Source organism: Lissotriton helveticus, chromosome 5_1 (assembly GCF_964261635.1).
Source record: "Lissotriton helveticus chromosome 5_1, aLisHel1.1, whole genome shotgun sequence".
Taxonomy (NCBI): Eukaryota; Metazoa; Chordata; class Amphibia; order Caudata; family Salamandridae; genus Lissotriton; species Lissotriton helveticus.
The window spans coordinates 868,642,453-868,668,463 of record NC_136065.1 but is presented as its reverse complement, the minus strand read 5'-3'; the positions used below and the strand labels follow the sequence as shown (position 1 = coordinate 868,668,463).

General features: G+C 43.2%; 1 protein-coding gene and 1 long non-coding RNA gene across 3 annotated transcripts in view; one reads left to right on the top strand and one right to left on the bottom strand.

Annotated features, from left to right (window-relative positions):
* The window catches only part of LOC144754973 (uncharacterized), a 99,863-nt gene extending 75,918 nt beyond the window's left edge, over positions 1 to 23,945 (bottom strand). The window contains exon 1 of the long non-coding RNA XR_013594815.1: positions 22,859 to 23,945. This is a non-coding gene — a long non-coding RNA (uncharacterized LOC144754973). The remainder of the gene's footprint in view (positions 1 to 22,858) is intronic.
* GHITM (growth hormone inducible transmembrane protein) overlaps positions 1 to 26,011 on the top strand; it is a 296,117-nt gene that overhangs the window by 230,934 nt on the left and 39,172 nt on the right. The gene's annotated exons all lie outside the window — the stretch shown is intronic.

The following is a 26,011-nucleotide window of genomic DNA, read 5'->3' as shown; positions in this document are numbered from 1 at the left end:
GCAGGCTGGAGTCCTGTCCCGAAGGTCCAGGGTACGAGATCGACCGCCGGACCGATGTGCAGGGAGGCCAGTGCAGTGTCCGATCCAGTGTCGTGTCCCGAAGGTTTTGGGAACCGGATAAACCGCCGGACTAGTATGCGGGGGGGGGGGGGGCTAGTGGAAGGTCCGACCACTGCTATGACATCGAGGACCCAACGAATTCCCTGTGCTCCAGAGCAGATCGAAATTCAGCTTCAGGGGCGACAGGCTCAACCAACAGACTGGACAAGCCTACAGGGGGGCCCAGTGTAAGGACCGACCGCTGCTGCGGCAGCGAGGTCCCAGCTGTTTACCTTGACTCCGTTGCACCTTAAGAACCCACTGGGTCACTCTCATGGACTTCTCTACTTTTGTCCTGCCTGCCATTTTGCTGCTGCTGTTCTTGGCCGTTTTTCTCTGGACCCTGACCCGCCATCTTGTCCATTCCCCTGTCCTTTACCCTTTTCCCTCTTTCCCCCCTTGACGATCATCTGATTTGCCTTTTCTCCATACCCTTGTATCCCTCCCACGGAGCTGTGACTACGTCCGCCCTCTGACCCCCTTAATGGAACTCTGCTCTCCTTGGTTTTTTTGGGGGGGCCTTGACCTGAGAAATTCTACTATTTGTATATATATACATGTATATAGATATAACTCTAACCACTAGTATATGTAGTAGACCCTTGTACTCGCAACCATTCCTATGTGACTCTTAGAGTTTATCCATTTGTATCTCATCATTGAATGACTTTACAACTTGTACATTTGCAATTTTTTCTTCTTTTGTATCTCTTCCTTGTGTGACTCTACAACTTGTACATTTGCAAATTTTTCTGTTTTCTATCTCTTCCTTGTGTGACTTTACCCCCTTGTACATTTGCAATTTTTTTCTGTTTGCATTTTTTATGTAACGCATGTAATCCTAAGTCCTTATGCATGTCAACTGGTTCTTATGTAAAGCGCTCTGACACTTTCGGGTAATGTTCGCGCTATATAAAATCGCATTTAATAAATAAATAATGAAAAATGTCTTCTGAATGGCTGTCCGGGTCACGTTTAAAACAGTGCTACCTCTAGAGCAAGCCTCTGTTCTGTGCTTCAGCACAGTCTTTGAAGATAAGATTCCCCAGATAAAAACGTCCACACTCAGAACTTCTCCTGGTGCCTTAATTCTGGTGCACCAGGGCTGTATGATCTGGAGGGGCTGATTGGGAAGGTTTCCCATGTTCTTCTCTCTATGTGGCCGCAACTGACCCGATCTGTCTTCCTCCCAATTGCATATTCTGATGCCGATACTTAACATGGCTCACTCACACTCAAAATGAACAGGATCTGGTGAGAGCCATTGATGAAAAGGTTACCAAGGCCCGGCTCCAAGGTACAGGCAGCAGAGGACACTGTGTTAACTGTAAAGCTGGCAAAGGATGCCTTAGTGCGGTGAGGTGGGACAGAAAACAAGCATTTGCAATGCAATAGGTCTCACATTTACGCGAGTTTAAGCTATTGGCATTGTAAATGACATTGATTTTTTTGTTTTGTTTTTCTTTTGTAAAACATGAATAAAAGGCATTGCAATTTAAAATGCCAATAGCTAAAAGTTTAGTTTAAGCTGTTGGCATTGGTAATACCAATGCCGCTTATCTAGGTTTTAAAAAAGAAAACACAAATAAAAGCCATTGTCATTTGCAATGTCAATAGGCGATAGCAACTGGGTTTTATTTATATTTTACAAAAGAAAAAAAAAGTCATTTAAAATGTCAATAGCTCAAAATAATGTCAGTGCGAGACCTATTGCATTGTAAATGCTTGCTTTTCATAAGTAGACGTGCTCCAAGGGTATTTATTCCGCTTCATCCATCCCGGCGATGAAAGTTAGATCCATCCCTGAGATGAAAGTTAGCATTGGGTGCTTAAAAGTAATTTGTCAATGGCAAATGCTGCGGTGGGGGCGCGCTTTGCTGTTGGCCAGCAGACACCACTGAAGTTTATTGTTGCTACCATCTGTATATTTTAACAAGCATTTGCAATGCAATAGGTCTTGTATTTACATGAGTTTGAGCTATTAACATTGCAAATAACCATGCCTTTTATTTTTATTTTCGTTTTTAAAACCGAAATTAAAGGCATTGTCATTTGCAATCCAATAGCTTAAACTTGCATAAATGCGAGACCTATTGCATTGCAAATGCTTGTTATTTTTGGCTTTACTTAATCACAGGTATGGTGTTTTCCCAGTGCTTACAATGAAATGCGCTTTCATTTCCTTCCCTCCCTTAACTCTTTTTGTCAATTATTCCTACATTTTTGTTTTTAAATCTTTTTATTGGGTTTGCAACTTTACATAGCAGAGTATTGTAATCACAAGTGCATCATATAGGCCAATAGTTACAGGTATACTGTAGATACACTCAGCTTGTTGACAAGGTCTTCACCCCAAACTTGACCGTACTGAAGTATCCCGATCTGCTCCTTTCACGTTGTGCATTGCATCATTTGTCGGGCTGCCTTGCTGTGGGACCTTTACAACACAGCACCTGTGTGTCCAATCTCAACTTGAAGCCCTAAGAGGGGCACCTCTACCATAGTATACAGAAAATAAAGATGGAAAAAATGGTTGAATAGAGGGGCAGTCCCACCAGATGTGACGGAAATCTCCCAAGAGCCCACATCCCCTCCAGCACCTATCTGTAGAGTTGGGGAATATTTTATACAATTTCTGAGGATGCAAGTACCAGTCATTCATAATTGTATAGTTCAAAAGTGCATAGAGAGGTTGTATTTGGCTATATCCTTGCTTAAACGGCTCCATTGTTTCTCCTCCAGTGGCCTAACAAGTGTAGCATCGCAGAATGTCCTGTGTCTCGGTTTCGAGTGTGGGCTCAGTGCCCTAATGAGGTAGTACAGAAAGGAAATAGTCCCCTTAGTGGATGCCCCTGATTGTGCGAATTTCTCTATTGGGAGCAGGTCTCTGGTTGCGGCCAGCCGCACCTGGGAATGTTGTACCCAATGTTTAAGCTGTGTGTAGTGGAAGCCCTCTGTGGATTGTCAGTGGAATGTTTTGGTTCACTCTTCAAACGTCAACAGTTCCCCATGTTTGTAAAGGTGGGAGATCACCAGGCAGTACCCTACTCTCCATTGTGTAAATGGACCATCTTGCAACGCCGATGGGAGCACTGGGTTAAAATGAATGGGAGTGTATGCCGAGGGAAAGGTTGCTTTTGTGAGAAGGTCCCAGACCCGCAAAGTAGTTGCTGTGGGGCTGCTGATGTAAGTGTTTAGAGGTCTTTGCTGCTTCTTTAGCCACAAAAGATCCCAGATGGTCCTACCTGTTATTTGACGGTCCATGTGGAGCCAGTGATTTTCGGATTCCCTAAGGGACCATTCCGTCAGTATACAGAGCTGGGCAGCTCTATAATATCACTTCAAGATATGGGATGTGCACAGTCCATGAATTTTATCTGAGTTAACCGTGCTCCGTGGGTATCACTCTCCTCCCTGAGTGTACTCGAATAATCCAATGGTCGCAGGACTATTACGACATAGTCCTCTCACCCCGGGCACAAGAAGATTGCTGGATCTCCAGCTTTGTTCAATACAAACGTGGCTTCATAGTGATTGTATATATGTGAATTTATTCCATCATCATAATTCACATTAATCAAAAGGTTTACATGTCTAATGTTTCTTTTGACATCATGTATTTGGTTCCAAAATTAATCATATCCAATGCATTTCGGTGCATCTTGCACCTTCATCAGGGAAATCTGTAAGTTAATTAAACAACATGCTTTAACCTCCATTGTACTTTGTGGTTCACGATATTTAACATTGCCACCCTCTTTACATTTAGTTGCGTTAATTTTCACAATTGCGTTTCATGGTTCAATCGTACATAAAAGCGCTACCACGTGAAACATTCTGCAAGCTGGGTACATAAAAGCGCTACCGCGTAAAACATTCTACGAGCTTAACTCGATCTATACTTGACGTTCAGTGACACAATGTAACACTACTGTTAAACTCGTACTATGGTGCTAATGTGTCATTTAACTACGCACTTTCATCCTTTCAGAGCCGCTCGCTTGCGTGCATTAATGCCAGTTGTAATGAATTTATAAGAAATTAACGAACGAAAACTACGAAAATACAAGAGAGACACTTTAGATTATAAGTTACAGGAAGTGTACACGTGGGCTGAAGTATATGCCAGAAGACGCCAAACAAAAACATATACTTCTCAAACGGATTCATCCTCCACGGACGAAGATAGACGACCCGGACGTACAGAAAGAGGTAGGAAAACTCCAGATTCTTCCGCACAAGCAGGACCATCAACTGAACAGCGTCCTTTTTAGGGCGAGCTGACGTTAGCATTCATGCGAAGCATGAATGCTGTCAGCTCGCCAACTAATGCTATCCGTATTTGGGAGAGTGGACACCAAAGTGTCACAAGCTTTCCCAGTGTCGGATTTCACCGCGGGAGCGAGCGCACTTGCGCAGACCGCAGGGCTTGCATGCAAACACGGCGTGCACACTGGGACACACAGGCGCGCGCGCGTACACACACACATACACACGCTGCAGCCCCACTCACCGGGACTTCTACTCCGCAGGACTCTTCCGACGTCAACGGGCACAGGGACACCGGCACTCCGCTCCTTGGCTTCCCGGGCGGACGCCGGCTGCACGCAGGGCTCTCCTCTCTCTGCACCGGAGCCATGCGCCAGCCACTGCAGCCTGCCTCCTGGGAAGCTCTGGTCGCGTGTCCGGCCCCGCCCCCGTCCCAACAAAGGTTGCCTGGTTCTCATATCTGATTCGCAGTGCTCAGCTGCCGATGAGTCATAGCCGCTGGTACGCGCAAGTGCAGGTTCCTGTCTGATGGTGTCTTGCTGATGCTAAATGGGCTGGCTGCTCGGCCAGTCCAGGTCACTGGCAGCCCAGACTGTGCCGCCCGCGTAAACAACGTGCACGGGAGATGGCCGGGCTGATGGCACTAGTGCACACAGGTCCGTGGAAGATTTACTGTTTGTAGGAGAGTTAGGCTTTTGTTTAAATATTTAAAAATATCAAGTAGCCTAATATCTACTTGATGCGCCTAATTAGCAGAAAATTATTGTGCTTCTGCACTTGGGATTAATGCAGCTTTGTAATGGCCCTGACAAGTGTGCAAGGAACCGCACGTGCTAGTGAACCACAGATGGTCTCTGTTGTTGCGTTTAGAACGCTAGTGCAGACATATCCTGAATCGTGGATAAATGTTGACCCTAGGGGTGAGACCCCTCTCACCCTCACAACCCTCTCACCCTCACAACCCTCTCACCCTCACAACCCCACCCTCACACACCCTCTCACACCCTCACCAGCATAGCATATTAAAACATAGCATAGGATAGCAAAACAAAACATAACATAGCATAGCATAGCATAACAAAAGATAGCATAGCATAACAAAAAATAGCATAGCATAACAAAACCTAGCATAGCATAACAAAAGATAGCATAGGATAGCAACAAAAAACTTAGCACAACATAACAAAGCATAGCATAACAAAACATAGAATAGCATAACAAAACATAGCATAGCATAACAAAACATAGCATAGCATAACAAAAAACATAGCATAGCGTAACAAAACAGCATAACAAAACACAACAAAACATAGCCAAACACAACAAAACATAGCATAGCTTAAATAAACACAACAAAACATAGCATAACATAACAAAACAAATCATAGCATAACAAAACATAGCAAAATATAACAAAACATAGCATACATAGCATACATAGCAAAACATAGCATAGCACAACAAAGCATAAGATAGCAAAACTAAACATAGCATAGGATAGCAAAACAAAACAGCATAACAAAACATAGCATAGCATAACAAAACATAGCATAACGTAACAAAACAGCATAACAAAACACAACACATAGCATAACAAAACAGAGCCAAACACAACAAAACTTAGCATAGCTTAACAAAACACAGCAAAACATAGCATAGCAAAACAAAACACATAATAGCATAGCAAAGCGTAGCATAACAAAACATAGCATAGCATAATAAAACACAACAAAACATAGCATATCATAACAAAACATAGCATATCATAACAAAAAATAGCATATCATAAAGCATAGCATAACAAAGCATAGCACAACAAAGCATAGCACAACAAAGCATAGCACAACAAAGCAGAGCATAACAAAACATAGCATAGTAAAAAATAGCATAGCATAACAAATCAAAGCATAGCATAACAAATCAAAGCATAGGATAGCAAAACATAGCATAGGATAGCAAAACATAGCATAGCATAACAAAAAAAACATAGGATAGCAAAACAAAACATAGCATAGCATACAGCATCACTCAGCACCACCACAGCATCACTCAGGGGCACCACAACATCACTATGCGCTACTATAGCATCACTGAACGCCACAGCATCACTCGTTCGCCATCAGAACATCACTCAGCACCACCACAGCATCAATCTGTGCAACAATTCAACAACAACTGGTTCAAATATGTTCTCTCAATGTTTCAAGTTTTATTATAAATGTAACAAAAAGATGTTCATATTTCACTGCTGTTCTTGGATTTTCGTCACAATAAAATACACAACATAATCTTTACAAAAGTTTAAGCTATTGCCATTATAAATTACAATAACTTTCATTTAAGTATTAATTACTAAAAAAAATTAAAAGCCATTGTTATTTGTAATATCAAGACATGTAAGTCACGTAAATACAACACATATTGCATTACATATGCTATAGGTGTCACATTCCCAAAAGTTAAAACTATTGGCATTGTAAATGACAAAGCTATTAATTTCGCTATTTTAAAAAACAAAACATAAATTAAAAATGTGTCAATTACAATACCAGTAGCTCAAACTTTCCTAATGCGAGACCTATTGCATTGCAAATGCTTGTTTAGAAGGTGCCTCCTTCTAAAAAAGGACGCTGTTCAGTTGATGGTCCTGCTTGTGCGGAAGAATCTGGAGTTTTCCTACCTCTTTCTGTACGTCCGGGTCGTCTATCTTCGTCCGTGGAGGATGAATCCGTTTGAGAAGTATATGTTTTTGTTTGGCGTCTTCTGGCATATACTTCAGCCCACGTGTACACTTCCTGTAACTTATAATCTAAAGTGTCTCTCTTGTATTTTCGTAGTTTTCGTTCGTTAATTTCTTGTGTGTGTTTCACTAGTTGATTATTTATATCATCTATGATGTTTTTGAGTTCTTCTTCCGATACGGCTTTCTTTAGTTCCTCTGTGGTGGTCTCTATTTCTGTTTTCAATTCCTCTAATATTTTGGACAACTCCTCGATGATTAATAAAATTAAGTCTAAACTACACTTATTTAGTATAGCGTACCACCGCTCTGTGAAAGGTTTCAAGGAAAAACACCATCACATAAGCCAACTGCGAGCCTGCATATTGGAAATCGTGCCCAAAACAGAGGGCACAAGTAACAAAAAAAACTTACTCAAAAGAGAGAACCATTGGATTTACCACTTGAACAGCCTGAAGCCCAATGGGCTTAATGACCGAACTGAATTTTTGTGCTATTTATGATCAAATGTGAACTTTTTTGGTCGAACTGTAAAACTCATGACATTTGTAACATAGTGCAGTTTATTGAAGTTCCTTACACATTGTTTAAACCTTGTTAGGCACCATATAGTAAGGGCGTGCAGCTAAACTCACATGTAGTCAAACTCACGTATATTGCCAGTGTAACGTTTAGGTAGCGTTAATAAAGATAAGTGAAAAAAACGGAACATAGCAACGCGCATGCGCGAGGTAACGGGTAGAAAAACCAACACAGTTGAGCCCGGCGCCATTAGAAAATGCAGCAAGGAGCTATCACAAGCGGTTAACTCAACGAACTAGGTGAGCGTTTGAAGTACCGGCATGAGCCAAAGTAAGCTGCGTTTTATAAATTCATTACAACTGGCATTAATGCACGCAAGCGAGCGAGCGGCTCTGAAAGGATGAAAGTGCGTAGTTAAATGACACATTAGCACCATAGTACGAGTTTAACAGTAGTGTTACATTGTGTCACTGAACGTCAAGTATAGATCGAGTTAAGCTCGTAGAATGTTTTACGCGGTAGCGCTTTTATGTACCCAGCTTGCAGAATGTTTCACGTGGTAGCGCTTTTATGTATGATTGAACCATGAAACGCAATTGTGAAAATTAACGCAACTAAATGTAAAGAGGGTGGCAATGTTAAATATCGTGAACCACAAAGTACAATGGAGGTTAAAGCATGTTGTTTAATTAACTTACAGATTTCCCTGATGAAGGTGCAAGATGCACCGAAATGCATTGGATATGATTAATTTTGGAACCAAATACATGATGTCAAAAGAAACATTAGACATGTAAACCTTTTGATTAATGTGAATTATGGTGATGGAATAAATTCACATATATACAATCACTACGAAGCCACGTTTGTATTGAACAAAGCTGGAGATCCAGCAATCTTCTTGTGCCTGGGGTGAGAGGACTATGTCGTAATAGTCCTGCGACCATCAACTCTATAATATCCCCAGAAGTGCCAAGCCTCCCTCATCCCGCGATCTGATCAGTACTCCGTAAGAAAGTTGTGCTCTTTGACCCTGCTATATGAACTTAGTAAAAACAACAGTTGAAGGACAGAATGCAGAACAATGTCATACATTCACCCCAGTACAGAGTTCTGCGACTAATTCCATCATTTCTTTGCTCGCCATTCCATTTTGGACCCAGCCATATGCAAATCAGTCTTGACCCTGTGCTTAATGGGAACAGTCCAGCCCGAACTGCCAAGCCAGGTCCTCCCTGGACTGGAAACAAACATTCTAAGACCTGTTTCGGGGTTTCAACCCTTTTCAGCCAGGATAGCTTGATTCCAGTGGCATGGAGAGCACGGGACCCATGTCTGGGCATAGCCGTCCCACTCGGGGTCGCAAATGCAAAAACAACAGTTGATGGACAGAATACAGAACAATGTCATACATTCACCCCAGTACAGAGATCTGGGCCTATAAACTTAGAAATCAATTTTTTCAGATTTCTAAATAGATCACTGTCTACCGGGATTGGAAGGCCCTGAAAGAGGAGTAGCTTGGGGAGCCAGTGTTTTTCGGATTCCCTAAGGGACTATTCCATCAACACACGGAGCTGGGCAGCTCTATAATATCCCTGGAAGTGCCAAGCCGCCCTCATCCCGCGATCTGATCAGTACTACGTAAGAAAGTCGTGCTCTTTGACCCTGCCATATAAACTTAGTAATCAATTTTTCAAAGTTCTAAATAGATCCCTGTCCACGGGATTGGAAGGCCCTGAAAGAGGTAGAGTAGCCTGGGGAGGACATTCATCTTAATTGCATTGATCCTCCCAATCCATGAGATGAAGGCAGTTCTCCACCTGTTTAGATATGCTTTAATCTGCCGCAGCAAAGGTGGGTAGTTGGCCTTATAGAGGCCAGCAAGTTTTGCAGTGAGCTTGACCCCTAGGTACGTGATGTCTTTGCCTGTACAGCAGAAAGGGGAAGTGTCCTTTATCCGGCACAGTATGTCACCCGACAGGGTCAAGTTGAGCTATTCCTACATTTTGACCTGCTCCTAACTTCCTTCTTTGTACTTTTTTGTTTAATCTAATCTCCTCAAGTTACTTGTCATTGTTTTTCATGTCCCTGTGTGGCTAATACCACAGTACTCCAATAAGTCTTTCACCGAGTCCTGTTCCACCCTGTGTCAAAAATGTGCATGAATGGAGGTATGTTTGCACCCTGTTGAGGTTTGTTTGTTGCAGCAGAAAGGTTCATGTTGGGCATTTATAAGACCTTCCTTGTGCTCTGTTTTCAGATATATGTCAGAGTTACAAAATGTTCTACTTAAGACACTATAGAGATGGAGCTATAGATCTATACATTTATTATATCATTGTATTTTTCTGGTGCTTAGTACTCAATTATTGCAAGTCATCAGTCTGTCTTCTTTTTTGCCTTGCGGTACCCAAGAAAAGAGCTAGGCTTATGCAAGTGTTTTTGCTTCCTGATCTAACTGGTCACTTGGAAAAAGCTTGCTAACAAATTATATGCATACATACTTGGGTTAAAGCAAAAGGTGCTGCTATATAAAGAAGCTGCTGAGTTAGTAAAGACGACCTTACAATGTTGAGCCATGTCTGTGGGATTTTCTTTATTTGCAATTATTTATTCCCAAGCATTACAAGCAGGTATTTGCTTTTTTAAAGCAGTGTGGGTACTGTGTTCCTGTCTGCCATTTGGGATATTTTATCAAGGTACTTGTATTCTGTGCAGTGTGCTCTATTATAGTGCATTTTCCATCTAGGGAGAAAGAAAGAGAACAGCTCAATATGTTTACATTACATTCGGTCTTGGGTTTGCACAGGCAGTCTCTCCAAATGTCAATGCTTGCTTGTTTCAGCACCATATTTTCTAAACTTTTTTTCCATTGAATCTGTAAGAATGAAAGTAGAACTTGGTGAGCCCGGGTCATATCTACATCAGTGTGTGGGTTTAAAACAGTTCCATGCTCCTGTTTTTGCTGAAAATGTTTCATCCGCAGCACATACTAGGAAACTACAAGCTGTACTGTCCACAGATTATAAACTAACTCATACATTTTCTGAGATAATGTGTACACTAAAAGCAGCGCAGTTTCACCCAAACCATTTTATGGACCTCTCTGCATGGCACATGGGCGTGAACATGTTCATTATACAGCCTCTGAGCCCTTCTGTATGAAGGGATGAAGCATCCGTAGCATGCTTTCTAGACCATTCCAATGTAAACCTAAAAACAGGAGTGTTGGATGTAGCGTTTTATGGGATGGCCTTGAATCTAAAGGCATCTATTTGTACAGTGATACTCGTTGCCACAATCCTGATACCTGAGCTTTGAGAAAGCAAAGCTCTCTCTCTCTCGATGAAGGATGAAATCATTGAGATGCTCCTTGTCCAAGACTGAGACGCTTCTCAGAGTTCAGCTGCAAATGTACTGGCCACTATCCAGCAGCATACAGTAAACTTGAATGCCATATGATGTGAGCCATGCTTCCAAAATGGGAGTGGAACTAGGTCCCTGGGCAGCAAGGACTTGGTAGATGTCCACAGGACATATTAGGTGCCTTAGCATGACCCAAATGTGTCCTAACAGGAGGATCCATCACAGAAAAGTGCTTAGAAGTAGGGTCTGCATTTTTACTGTTTGACACCAGAGGACCCCAAAACAGTAAAAGTGCAGCAGGTTTACACTGAAAAACAAATATTCCCATCAGTAGTGTTTTATTGGGAATAGTCCGTTTAAACTGTGAATTGAAAATACTACTGTTAGACCAAGCATCTTTGGCGTGGCTTCCCCTAAGTTTTTGACTTTAGACATCCTGTTTTGCTGACTTTGTTTTTACTGGCCTTGAGGTTCTGCACAATTTAATACTGCTAACCAGTACTAAAGTGCTTGTGCTCTTTCCCTAAAACGTGGTAACATTGGCTTATCCACAATTGGCATATTTATTTTACTAGAAGTCCCTAGTAATGTGCACTGCATGTGCCCAGAGCTTGCAAATTTAATTTCTTCTAGTGGACCTGCAGCACTGGCTGTGCCACCCAGTTAAGTAGCCCTTTAGACTTGTTTCAAGTCTGCCTTTGCAGAGCCTGTGTGTGCAGTTTAAACGGCCATGTCGACCTGGCAAGTTAAAGCTTTTACCAGGCCTAAACCTTCAAGTCGCCCCTGTACAGCCCAGAGGGCAGGGTGCAATGTATTTTAAAAAAAGCTGCACATGGACTTTCCCCCACTTCAAAGGCGCTACTGGTTATAAGTACTGGACCTCAGACTCCACCAATTCAGTACATGTCTGGACCTGGGGATATTCATTTTTTTTTATTTTTAAGTTTAAGAAAATCTTTATTGGGTATAAAAAAGCAATGAGGAAGCAAGGTACAATATTGATATCAAAAAACAAAGCAAGCAAAAACTATAAGAATAAGAAAAAGGGAAAACAAGGAAGTGAGAAAGAAAGAAAAGAGAGAAAGAGTGGGAGAGAGATAAGAAAGGGAACTCAGCAAAGAAAATACAATATCAACCTCTAAAATGCAACATGTTGAAATAAAACTTGCAATATTCCATAAAAAGTGGTATAAATGTAGGGAGAAAATGCATACATAGAAAGGGAAGCAAAAAAGTAAACAAGAACATATCATGGGCGTTTGGGTACTTCAGTACGCGGGGAGTGGAGCAAGGAGGATTTGGCAGAGGAATCCAAGAAGGTAGTAACAGGTAACCACAATAAATCACGTTTGATAGCAATCGTAACAGGATAAACATATGCTCAATCTAATCTATGATTAAAGCAAACCCCATACCACCAAGCCTGAAAGGAAATGGACAACGTATCTTTCCATGCTTTAGTAATTTGTTGAAATGCTACTGCTAGGAGAAGATCAACAATAGAAGTGTTAAAATCAGAGGAGGACCATATATCTGAAAGGCTGCCCAGGAAAATATGTGTAAAAGAAAGGGGAAAATCAGTAGAGAAAAGTGTATTAAGTTGCTGCCAAACTTTAGACCAAAAACACGAACCAGAGGGCAGAAGAAGAGCATGTGTTTGAGATCTGCTCGAAGTTCCTAGCAAGGCCAACATTTGGAGGGAAGAGAGGGATTTGTTGTAGTCAACCTGGCAGGAGTGAGCATGAGGCGATTATAAATAAAAAAACAACGTTTGGGTAGTATTGGCTGCTCTAGAAGACCTCCGTATCTTATTCCATATATCTTGCCACAAAGACAGAAAAAGATTCTTCCAAATCCCACGCCTGTTCCACTTTCGACTTGTCTCTGTCATTAGAGGATTCGTGTAATTTTTTATAAATCTGTGAGGCAGAAGAAGAGGATATCAAAAAGGGTAAGGAAAGAGGAGACGAGAAGGAAGTACAGGAGACGGAGGAGGCAAGAGAATCATAACTTGTCTGAACAACAGCAAGTAATAAGTGGTATTTGGGAAGAAAGGACAAAGGAAGAGAAAAACGGGTTTGAAGTGTAGAAAAGGAAATACAAGTACCTTGTGAAAAAAGTTGATTAACCCAAAAAAGGCATCGGGTTTATCCAGTATTATGGGTGTCTTTCATAGATTCACATGCCTGAATCATTCCCCGTCGTCGAGATGGGAGCCCCGGTAATAGAAAAGTAATGTCCTATAGACATACATAGAGAAAAATAGGCCTAAGGGCCTTGCCTTAGTAGCCTATCTATGTCCTTTTGTAAAAAGGACCAAATTTCCAAAGGTAGCCAATCAGCTACCACCTCCCTCTAGAACCTTCCTGCCAGGAGCCTCAGTCTCTCAGATTTTCTACCGCACGTTGTGCTAGGGAGTCCCCACCTGAGCTCTCCTCAGGTTTCTTCAAATTCTTTATTTTTCTTCACAAAACTTGGATTCTACTTCAACTATGGCTGAACAACAGAAAAGAGGACTATTCAGAGCTTGTTCTTCTTGTGGCAAGAAGAGACTGCACGTCGACGACAAGCATGAGACTTGCCTCTACTGCCTCTACCCTGACCACACAGTAAAGGACTGCAGGGTATGTAGAACATTCTCTACCAAAACACTTAAGGATAGAGAAGGCAGACTGCTCCTCTGGTTAAACAGACTAAAAACCAGAGATGTTGAGGTGCTCTCCTCGGAGGGCAGTGAAATGGCTTTAGTTTCCTCAAAACTGTCCTTAAAAAGGCCAAGGGAGGCTTCCCCTGGCCATCCAGACGTCCCTCACAAAAAGACTACTTCAAAGTCTTCTGAGGCAAGATCTGACACGTCTGTGAAGGATGCTGCAACCTTCAGAAAGCCATCGCAGTCCTCGTCGTCTACTTCCATGACAGTCTCTTCAAGGAAAACGAACTATGTTTCCACATCGACGACGACAATCTCGACGACGGTGGCATCGTCAGCCTTGACTTCAACGACGACGACCACCCACTCGTCGACGACGGGTAAGCCAATATCGTCGATTGTACTTATTAAAAAACAGCAGTCGTTTGTCAAAACTCCGTCGTCATCTCCGTCGACGTCGACAAAACAGAAAACACCGACGTCGTCGACGAGAATTCAGTCGACGTCCACCGCATCGTCGACGAAGACACCGACGACGGTAGGAGCACCGCCGACGACAAATGCACCGTCGACGGCTACTACGCCGCCGACGACAAAACTGCCGTCGACGTCCACGACGACGGCGAAGGTACCGTCGACGACCGCATCGACGACGGCGAAGGCACCGTCGACAGCCGCATCGACGACGGTGAAGACACCGTCGACAGCCGCTCCGTCGACGACCGCCTCGTCGACGACAGCTTCATCGGCGAAGGGACACTCGACGCTTGAAAAGCGATCGACGGCGATACCGTCGACGACCTCGTCGACGACGACATCATCGACGCCATGGAAAAAAGCGGAGTTAATTCCATCAAAAAAGGTCACCAAACTCCCTATTACGCCCGAATTAACATCACCCAGTAGGGTTCCATCACTGCTTCCTTCTCACATACTACAAGCTGACGAATCAGATGATGACCACTTCGAACAAGCTACCAGCCCGTCAGATCTCAATGTCAAATGCCAGAGTACTGACGATGACGGAGATGATGTTATATTTACGGAAGAAACTGTTCGGGCTCAGGTAAATACTCAAGTCACTCCAATGATCGTATTGCCGGCTGAGATAGTTCATGATCTTCAATTCCTGATCACAGACTATAAAAAGCGATTCCCAGAATCGTCAGCGACACCATCACATGGCAATTCTCAAGAATCTTCCACACAGCAAAGATCACCAAGGGCAAGACCAACGCCTTTGGTTATTCCTCAAGATACTGAACAGGTTCACAACATACAATCCTCTGATGATGACGACGAACCTCCTGAGGAAGGTGAGGTTAGAGATGACCTCTCTCAAAACAGAGATGATGAGGATTACGTTGCTCATTCTCCGGCCACACCGGAACCCAGCACATCAGACTCTCCACCAGTGGATATCGGTGGATTCCACAATTTAATAGAGAGAGCGGCCACTAGATTTCACATGGCAATGGAAACAAAGGTAACGGATTGTTTCTTGTATGACTTCAAAGACCCCATAAGGAAGGAGGCACGATCCATTCCCATAATAGAACATATCTGGGAACAGGGGCTACAACTCATGCAAACACCTGCATCTGTTTCCATAGTGGTCCCTAGACTGGACAAAAAATATAGGGCTCCGTCAACGGCACCCACTTGTTTTAATTCACATCCAAAACCTGATTCGGTCGTCACTCAAGCCGCCCAGAAGAACTCCAGAAACCCATCCTCGCCACTCTCAGCACCACCAGACAAGTAGGGCAGGAAATTGGATGGCATAGGCAAACGCTTCTCCACAACGTCAGCCATGACGGTTAAAGTGGCCAACGCCATTGCTCTGCTGGGCAGATACAATAGGCAACTATGGGAAGATATTGCTCCATATCTCACGCACGTGCCTGATGACTTGAAAAATGAGGTCCAGGCACTCCTTCATGAAGGTCAAATGTCGGCATCAGAAATCATAGATTCAGCTGTCGATGTCGCCATGACAGGCTTCAGACAGCTTGCAGGCGCCGCAGTTTTGCGCAGGCAAGGTTGGCTCAAAGCGACGTCCTTCAGACAGGAAGTACAAACCAAAGTAGTAGATATGCCCTATGACGGACAACTACTATTTGGAGCTAAAATAGATGAAGCCTTGCAGACGATAAAGAAAGACACCGATACTGCAAGGGCTCTCGGGACTTTACAATTCAGGAACCAGTCCTTTCGAGGGCACAGAGGACGAGGACAATCCACGTACAGAGGATCTTATCAAGGCAAATCCACATATAATCAAAATCGCTCCCAATATCCACAGCGGCAGCAACAACAAAGTCGTCAGACCCCCTACGGGAGACCGAACTTCAGGGGCAAATCGCAAAAGAAAACGGCTGGCGGAAGACAATGACCAATTCCCGCAGCCAGTCCCCCCACCGTCCGGTCCGCTCAAAATTGGTGGCAAGCTGACACATTTCCTCCAAAATTGGAAAATGATTACGACGGATCGGTGGGTACTACAATTGATTCAACACGGTCACACCTTGGAATTCAAATCCATCCCACCGTTCACCCCTCCTCACAAACATCATCACAAACACCTTCGTCTGTTACTGCAGGAAATCTCTTCCATGATAAAAAAGGGAGCAATAGAGCGAGTCCCATCAGCTCAAAAGGGAAAGGGATTTTATTCCCGCTTCTTTTTAATCCAACAGAAAAGGAAGAAATGGAGGCCCATTTTAGATCTCAGGGCGCTCAATGCCTTCCTGAAAAGCCAATCGTTTCGTATGGTGACTATCCAGGAAATCTTAGGCTCCCTGGAGGAAGGAGACTTTATGACATCTTTGGACCTGCAAGATGCATATTACCATGTCCCAATACACAAACGACACAAAAAATTCCTACGATTCGAAGTAGCAGGTCTCCATTACCAATTTTGTGTCCTCCCATTTGGCCTCAAATCAGCACCTCGCATTTTTACAAAGTGCCTGGCTCCTGTGGCAGCTTACCTGAGACAACAGAATCACCAGGTCTTCCCCTACCTAGACGACTGGCTGGTGAAAGCACCGTCTCTCACGGACGCACAGCTGTCTTCCAACGCCTGTCTCGACATTTTCCGGAACCTGGGTTTGACTCTCAACTTCGAAAAATCTACTTTACAACCCACCAGGATAATAACATTTCTGGGGGCCACTATAAACACCATTTCCTCCAAAGCTTTCCCATCTCTGGAAAGAAAAAACAAACTGATGACTCTAGCTACCGCGATATCTTCAAAACCAACCATCAAAGTAAGGATTTTCAAATCTCTTCTAGGGATGATGTCTTCCTGCATTCTACTCATCCCTCACTGTCGGCTCAGAATGCGCCCCCTTCAGGAGGCCCTGACCAAACAGTGGACCCAATGTACAGATTCCTTCGAGGATCACATAGTCGTCACTCGACAAATATCCGAGACGCTGGGCTGGTGGATGAAGCACAAGAACCTATCCAAAGGTCTCACGTTCTTGTTACCAGAAACTCCACACGTCATAACGACGGACGCATCTCTCGAAGGCTGGGGTGCAGTCCTTCAAGACTTACAAATCAGCGGCAGATGGTCGGAGCAAGAGAAGGCTCTGCATATCAACCTCCTAGAACTACGTGCAGTCCTTCACTCCCTACAGGCATTCCTCCCTCGCATCAAAAATTCTGCAGTGCTAGTGAGGACAGACAACACGACCACAATGCACTACTTGAACAAGCAGGGAGGGACACGCTCGCTGACGCTGTCTCGCGAATCACAAAAAATTTGGAACTGGCTACTGCTCAACAACATCACATTAACATCGGAGTATGTCCCAGGAAAAGACAACGTCATAGCAGACGCTCTCAGCAGACAGAGGTCAATGTCCCACGAATGGGAACTGAACCAGCAAGTTCTAGACAACATCTTCTCGGCATGGGGAACACCTCAAATAGACCTCTTCGCCACCAAGGAGAACAAAAAATGCCACAGCTTCGCAAGTTGGCATCCCCAACAGGGGTCATTAGGAAATGCATTTTCCATCGCATGGCGCAACGTGTTTGCGTACGCATTTCCGCCATTTCCCCTGATCAGCAGAGTCATCCGGAAGATGAAAATGGAGCATTGCACATTGATTCTCATGGCCCCATACTGGCCGAGACAACATTGGTTCGCGGACCTCCGACGCCTCTCGGTCCGTCCATCAATCCAACTGCCTCAACATCCTTCTCTACTCTCGATGTCCAAAGGCCAGATACTCCACCCGAATCTGACATCTCTCAGATTATCGGCTTGGCTCCTGAGTACCGAGAATTCTGTCACCTAAGCATCCCGCAGGAGTGCAAGGAAGTCCTAGCTAAAGCAAGAGCAGTTAGCACGAACAAAACTTATTCCTTGAAATGGAAGCGATTTTGTATTTGGTGTAAAGACAACAATATACACCCTTTCAGGATCACTCCAGAGCAGATACTGCCTTATCTCCTGCATCTGGCCCAAACAGGTCTTGCGCATGCTTCCATCAGGGTACACCTGGCAGCAATCTCTTGCTTCACCAGATCTTCAAAAGGCCCTTCACTATGGTCCAACAGACTGATAAAACAGTTTCTTAAAGGGCTTTACAGATCTTTCCCTAGACCAAGACAAATACCACCAACGTGGCATCTGAATATTGTACTCAATCAATTAATGAAACATCCATTTGAACCTATCCATAGGGCTGAACTCAAATACATCTCCTGGAAAACTGCACTTCTTTTAGCTCTAACATCAGCCAGAAGAGTCAGTGAGTTGCAAGCTCTTTCGATACAGGATCCTTTCTTGCAATTTAGAGAAGACAGAGTCATCTTAAGAACCAACCCCCGTTTCATTCCTAAAGTCCCCTCGGACTTCCATCTCAATGAACCGCTTGTGCTTCGCTCATTCTTCCCGAACCCAGGCACAGTGGCGGAAAGATCTCTTCACTCTTTGGACATTAAGAGATGTCTAAAATTTTACCTGGACAAAACGAAAGCTTTCAGAAAGACCAAACAACTTTTCGTTGCCTTCAGCAGGCCGAGAAAAGGCATGCCACTCTCCAAACAATCCATTTCCAGATGGATATCGGCAGCAATTGCATTTTGTCATGACAAAGCCGGACGTCCATTACATTCCTCAGTCCGAGCACATTCCACGAGAGCTGTGTCCACATCGGCAGCACTATTCGCTGGTGTACCGATTCTGGATATCTGCAGAGCGGCCACCTGGAAATCGCCGCACACCTTTACCAGACACTACTGCCTGGACACGGAACTGATGCAGGATGCAGCTGTGGGCCAAGCTGTACTTCGCCATCTCTTCCAGTAAGATGAGCCTTCCTACTTCCCACCGTCCTGCAATGGTATGCACATTTATTTACTTTACTCTTTATATTACTGATGGTATCTAGTCACATGATCTGTATTATCTCAGACTATTATATTCCATCGCATATGTGCATAATGTATTGCTTGCTATTCTGATTCAGGCATGTGAATCTATGAAAGACACCCATAATACTGGATAAGAAATGCGTTACTTACCTGTAACAGCAGTTATCCAGTATTGGTGTCTTTCATAGATTCACATGCAACCCTCCCACCTCCCCAGGAAGGACTCATCTCTCACTACAGAGCATATCTTACGTCTACCTAGCTTGGTGCATACGAAAATCTGAGAGACTGAGGCTCCTGGCAGGAAGGTTCTAGAGGGAGGTGGTAGCTGATTGGCTACCTTTGGAAATTTGGTCCTTTTTACAAAAGGACATAGATAGGCTACTAAGGCAAGGCCCTTAGGCCTATTTTTCTCTATGTATGTCTATAGGACATTACTTTTCTATTACCGGGGCTCCCATCTCGACGACGGGGAATGATTCAGGCATGTGAATCTATGAAAGACACCAATACTGGATAACTGCTGTTACAGGTAAGTAACGCATTTCATACCAGGCCTTCCAGAAAAGAGTTCTATTATTGATTTTAATAAGAGGATTATACCAAAGGGGAGACCGTAAAAATCGTGTAGGTTCATCAAGACCATTCAGAAACAAAGGGAGGAAAAGTTTCCTAGAATTCTTTAGAATAGGTTAAGACATCTGCTTTAGAACACAAGGTAATAAAACAAACTCCTTAAAAGAAAAAGGATGGAAAAAAGGAGGATTCAATGTCAACCCACAAGGGAAAAGAGGCAACGTCGATTAGTGAATCAGATAAAAAAGAAACAGTGAGAAAGAAAAAAGGAAGTATGATACGATGAGAAATCAGGAAAATTAACTCCTCCCAAATGCTTGGGACGCCTAAGCTTGGAGAAAGACATTCTGGCTCTTTTATTCTGCCATAAAAAAAACGAGACAAAATAGAATAAATAGTTTTATAACAAGACTTTGGAACGTTAATAGGGAGATTAGGAAGAAAAAATAAAATAGGGACTAGCATCATTTTAATTGAGTGCAATCTCCCCCACCAGGATAGAAATAAAGGGTGCCATCTTGTCGTGGAATCCGTGAGAATGGTGTGTAAATGTTTAATATTAAGGGAGACAGTTTCCTTGATTGAAGGAGCAAACCAGAGACCCAGATACTTGATTTTAGAAGCACTCCAATGAAAGGAGGAAGCTGAAAATCAGCATGAAAACAAAATGTATTAAGAGGAAGAATTTCACATTGATCGGCATTCAATTTATAACCGGAAACAGCCGCAAAATCAGAAACCTCAGAAAGGAAAGCAGGGACAGAGATTTGAGGATTAGAGATGAAGAGAAGTATGTCATCGGCATAAGCAGATAACTTTACTTGTTGTTCACCATAAGAGAACCCAGAAATATTAGTGTTAAGCCGAATTTTTGTTAGGAATGGTTCTAAAGCAAGAATAAAAAGAAGGGGTGAGAGAGGACAACCCTGACTAACTCCACGAAATAGGGGAAAGGAAGGAGAGATAAGACCATTAGCGAAAATAAAGGATCTAGGAAAAGAATACAATAATGAGACATAAGAGAGAAATTTAGACCCAAAACCAAACCATTTAAGAGAAGACAAAAGAAAAGGCCAATTAACCCTATCAAAAGCCTTCTCTGCGTCTAAGGCTATAGCAGCCAAGGAGTGAGGCGAGGTTTGCGATTTGCTAAGGACATTGAAGAATAGCCGAGTATTATCTGAAAGATGACGACCCTTGATGAAACCACATTGTTCTCTACCTATTAGCTGGGGTAAAATCTTGTCTAAACGTAAAGCTAGGATTTTTGCAAAAATGTTATAATCGAGATTAATCAAAGAAATAGGTCTATCATTTTTACACAAGGTATTATCATTATTGTCCTTGGGAAGAAGACAAATCAACGCTTCCTGAAAGGAACCTTCAGATTTTTGAGATGATATATAGAAAGAAAAAAGTTGATGTAATTTAGGGACAAGAAAAGTAGAAAAATGAGAGTAAAACTCAATGGAGAAGCCATCTGGACCAGGAGCTTTCCCTTTTTTAATAACACGAATGGCCTCTAAGATATCCGCAGAGGTAATATCCTTGTCTAAGGAAGAAAAATCTACATCAGAGACTGAGGGAGAAGGAATGGAAGACAAATATCGATCAATGGTGGAAGACAGAGGGGGAGATTCAGGAGTATAAAGAGTCTGGTAAAAATTAGAAAACTCAACCAAAATATCCTCATCCTTATGAAGGACGGAATTAGAGGAGGAGACAATTGGGTCAATTTTCGTACGTTCTTTTTTAATCTTAAAATAATTCGCCAACATATTTCCAGCTTTATTCTGTGAGGAATAATACTTGGCACTGGATTTGAGTAAAATTAAATTGGCAGATTCGGTAGATATCTTATTGAAGGAAAGTTTGGCAGAGAGAAGATCATTAAGGTCGGACTGGGATTTAGATGAATAATATAGATGTTCCAGGCTTTTAATACGGGAAGTAAGAGTGGACATAGATTGCGTGGCTAAACGTCTCTTTTTGGCAACAAATGAAATTATGAAATCTCTAGAGGCAGCCTTAAAGGTGTCCCAAACCAATTGAGGGGATGTTTGAGGATATTCATTGTCAGCAAAGAAAAGGGAGGCAAAATTAAGAAAAGCAGCAGAGAAAGAGGCATCCAAAAGTAGGGAATTGTTGAATCTCCATCTCTTATTACCTTTAGAAGGAGGAAGTAAATCAGGTTGAAGGGAAACTGGGGCATGATCCGAAATTAAAATGGAACCTATATCAGAGTGAGTGATGAGTTGCGTGAGAGCTTTGGAAATGAAAAGATAATCAATACGGGATTGAGATGAGTGGACTGGGGAAAAATATGTATATTCTTGCAAGGTAGGGTTGCAAAGCCTCCATGAATCAACTAGGGACCTTTGAGAAATAACCGAAGTGAATTGAGTATGTGATAGGGAAGGAGAAAAGCGGGAGTTGGATTTACGATCAAGGAAGGGGTCCATAATCATGTTACAGTCCCCACCCAAAACAAAATCATCATCAGGGTATTGCATCGTGGAAGAAAGAATGTGGGGCCAGAACAACTTATCAGGAACAGTAGGAGCATATACATTAAAAATAGTCAAGGGAATTTTGTTAACCAACAATGAAACGACAACCCACCTACCCTCCGTGTCATTATCCTATTTAAGTAGCTGAACATGCAAACGTTTATGACCGAGAATAGCAACACCATTGCGTTTTCCCGTCCCAGGTGAAGCAAAAACTTGACCCACCCAATTACGGCGTAGTTTAGAGACCTCAACATCTTTGATATGAATTTCTTGTAATAACACTATATCTCCTTTTAGATGAGCTAAGTGGGAAAGAACACGTTGTCTTTTAATTGGAGAACCCAAACCTTTAACATTCCAAGAAATTACATTAATTGTCATTTAAAAATGTAAGAAAAATTTGAAACATATGAAAACAATAACCAGCAAAACAACCCAACAACGACCGATAACCGGAAAAAGTACAAGTACACAAGAAAATTGAAAGAAAAAAAAGACCTAAAAGAAAGAAAATATGAAGATGTCATGTAAGAAGTAAGGAAAAGTGGAAAAACGTAATAAAAGAAAGAAGAATGGTGGATGAAAGTGGAGAGAAAAGATGCAAGAAACAAGAAATTGAAGAAAAGAAAAGAAGAATGCTGAGGAAAAGGAAAGGAAAAAATAGGAAAGAGGGTACAAAAAGAAGACCAAAACAGAAGATCAATGTAATAACAAAACACATACCGTAAAAATACAAGAGCACTGGGGATGGAGGAACCATAAGGAAGGGAGCACAACGGACCAAAGACTCCACGGAGACGCGGCAAGGGGAGGAACCACCGGGCGATTGAAGAAGAACAAATGAAAAACAAATCGTAGGGACCACAAAACCAGCAACTAAAGGAATACAAGAGAGAAAAATAACAAATATGTTAAACAAAATATGAGGTTAAGACACAGCAGCTATATGACATAACATCTTTACAAGACAACCAACATTAGGAACAGAGGGGACATCACAAAGAAAGACAGTAAAGCCAACAATAATCATGGTTGCGGTATGTTCATCGTTTCGGCATGACAGGAATCCAGGAACTGCTGCAGGCGAACAGGATCTTCATAAGATGTCGTCTTGTTAATATAGGTGACCCTAAAGATGCAAGGATGAAATAATCCGTAGCGGGCTTTTAAGGCTCGTAAAGCTGGTCTCATGTCCAAAAATCTAACGACGGTCTGCAGTAGCCTTGGCATAGATTAGAGCCATTGTATAAAATGTTTCCTTTTTGTTTGGCTGCATGAAGGACTCGAAGAAGATCAGTATACTCCAGAAAGTACAGGATGACACCTCTAGGTTTTATGGAGGAAGAGGAGGTTGATGAATGAGATGCTGGGCCTAGACGGTGAGCACGCTGAATATTCAAAGGAGGTGAAGTTGGAAGGTTGAGAAGAGTGGGAAGAAAAGACTGAAAAAACGAAATGGAATTTGACCCCTCAAGATTTTCGGCAAGGCCATAAATACATAGGTTATTACGTCTGTTTCGATTTTCCAAATTCTCAATTTGCTGTTTGAGCGAAGCAATCTCATTCTGCATAGTAGGAATCTGGACAAGGACCGTTTGAGCTGAAGCCAAGGAACCCTCAAGATCCACCACTCTCTGCTGCGTGTGAGACCAATTATCTTCAAGTCTCTGGAGGCAGGAATTAGTCTCTGACATATAAGGCTTAAGAGCTCGAATCTCCTCCAAGATGAGCTCCATAGAAATGGTATTCGACATGCCTGTAGGAGAAGGAGGATTGGCCTTAGGCCTCTTTCCTGAATTAGGATTCGGAGATGGAGAGGAAGCTTTGGAAAGTGGCTTTGTGGAGTGCGAAGTAGGATTAGCAGAAACCTTAATGGTAACAGTATCAGATTGTGAATCATCGAATGAGTCCTACAAAACACTGTAAGAGTTATTATCCTCCAAAGGTACATGAGAAGCAGTGCGTTGTTGAAGAGCAGCAGCACGGTTGGTACGTGACGTTGCCATTGTATAGATAAGTCAATTGAAAAATGCACTGCGTCAAAAAGGAGAGACCAGCACAAGTCTGTCACTATAGGGAGGATAAATGACAGAAAAATTCTTGAAAAATCAGTAATGGATCAAACAAGGGCGCTTGCCTCTGAATAATAGTGACAGGGAGCAAAACTAAGTTCTATTTGGAAGCAAGAAGAGGTCACAGTAAATACAGCAGGCTGTAAACGATCACCCTGAGGTCACAGTGAGGAAAGCATCAAAATCAACATGGCGGCCGTTTCTTGAGGAGAAGTAGAAACATGCTATTTACTCAGCATGAGAGACTCAAAAACAGGAAAACGAAGTAAAAAGCAATCAATTTCCAGAATTCATCAAATAGGAATAAATAGCCAGCATGTCAAAGAATGAGGAAGTCCATTAGCGCAAATGCGGCAAAAACGGCAAAAAGATGCAACCAAAATGGCGGCCGCGGTTCAAACGCGAGCCGTCAGGAACTGGAAAGTAGGAAATTACCGGTAAGGACAGCTTTCTGTGTGCTGGAAAGCACATGGAGATGCACTGCGCACCTTCCGCCGTACTTCAGTACTGGTCCGGTAATCCAAAAATGAAGAAATCCCCCGGCAGAGCTCCCGTCACCTCACGTCGTAACGGAGCTCTCCGGATCTGCGGCCATCTTCCTTGGCGCCGTAGCCACGCCCCGACCTGGGGATATTCTGCCAGGAAGAAGGACTGCTATGTTGCTGAAAGGACTGCCACTCAGCTGGACAGCTACTCTGCAAGATCCCTGCTATGCTGTGCCGACCTGCTGCCCTCTTGCCTTGGTGAGAAGAACTGGACCTGCATCTCTTGACCCCAGAACCCAGAGAGACCCCAAGGGCAAATTAACTGGCGTCCTGATCTGAAGCCTCAGGAACATCAGGTTTCCAACCACCATGCATCTGCACCTGGACTCTGTCATCTGTGAGTCTACCCTGCCAAGTAGTGCCACTCCAGTCCTGGACCCTTAGGAGTGGACCTAAGGTGCTTACTAGTAGAACCAACGCATATTCTCAACTGAGCAGTGCATCCTTTAGCCGAATCAAAGCATCTTTTCAGCTGAGCGGGGCAGCCTCCAGCAGAACCTATGCATCTCTGCTGTTGCATGGATTGGGCCTGGCACAGAAGGTCGTCATCACCCTCCCATCTTCGGAACAGATGCATTGCCGACAGAGTGGCACATCTCCTGCCCAGGTCCTTGCATCTCTCATAGACAGCAGCTTGACCCTGCTGCATTGCAGCTTTCCCGCTCATCTGAACTGATGCATCGCCTTAGCTGCACGCCGCATTGTCAACTGGGTGCTCAATGACAGCGCAACAGGCCTTGCACCTCGGCCTCGTGCATTTCTGAACCGACTCATCGATTAAACTGTGCAGAACTTCTTCGCTGCGGATCCCCACAATGCTCGGCAACCTGGATTTAAGGTACTTTGTTCAGCATGCCTTACTGAGTCTGTGTAACTGTGCCACGCTCCATCGAGGTCTGCCTGAACTTGTGACTTTGCTCCAGTACGGCGCTACCAGATATCCCTTGTTGGCGCTTTGTGCTTTTTGGTTCTATGTTCCACTATACACTTTAAAAATCAATATCTCTGGTTCTACTAATTGGACATTTTTCATTTTGGTCTTGTTTTATTTATTATAATATAATCTGTTTCTAAACCTGGTGTGGGATATCTTTATGTGGTGTTTTCACAGTTTTACAGTTGGAAATGTTGCATACATATTTTACACATTGCCTCCCAGTTAAACCTGACTGATCTGCGCCAAACTACCATGTTATTTTGGGGTTTGCTTGCGCCTTACTCTGACTAGAATTGTAGTTGTTCACAACCCAGTCAACCAC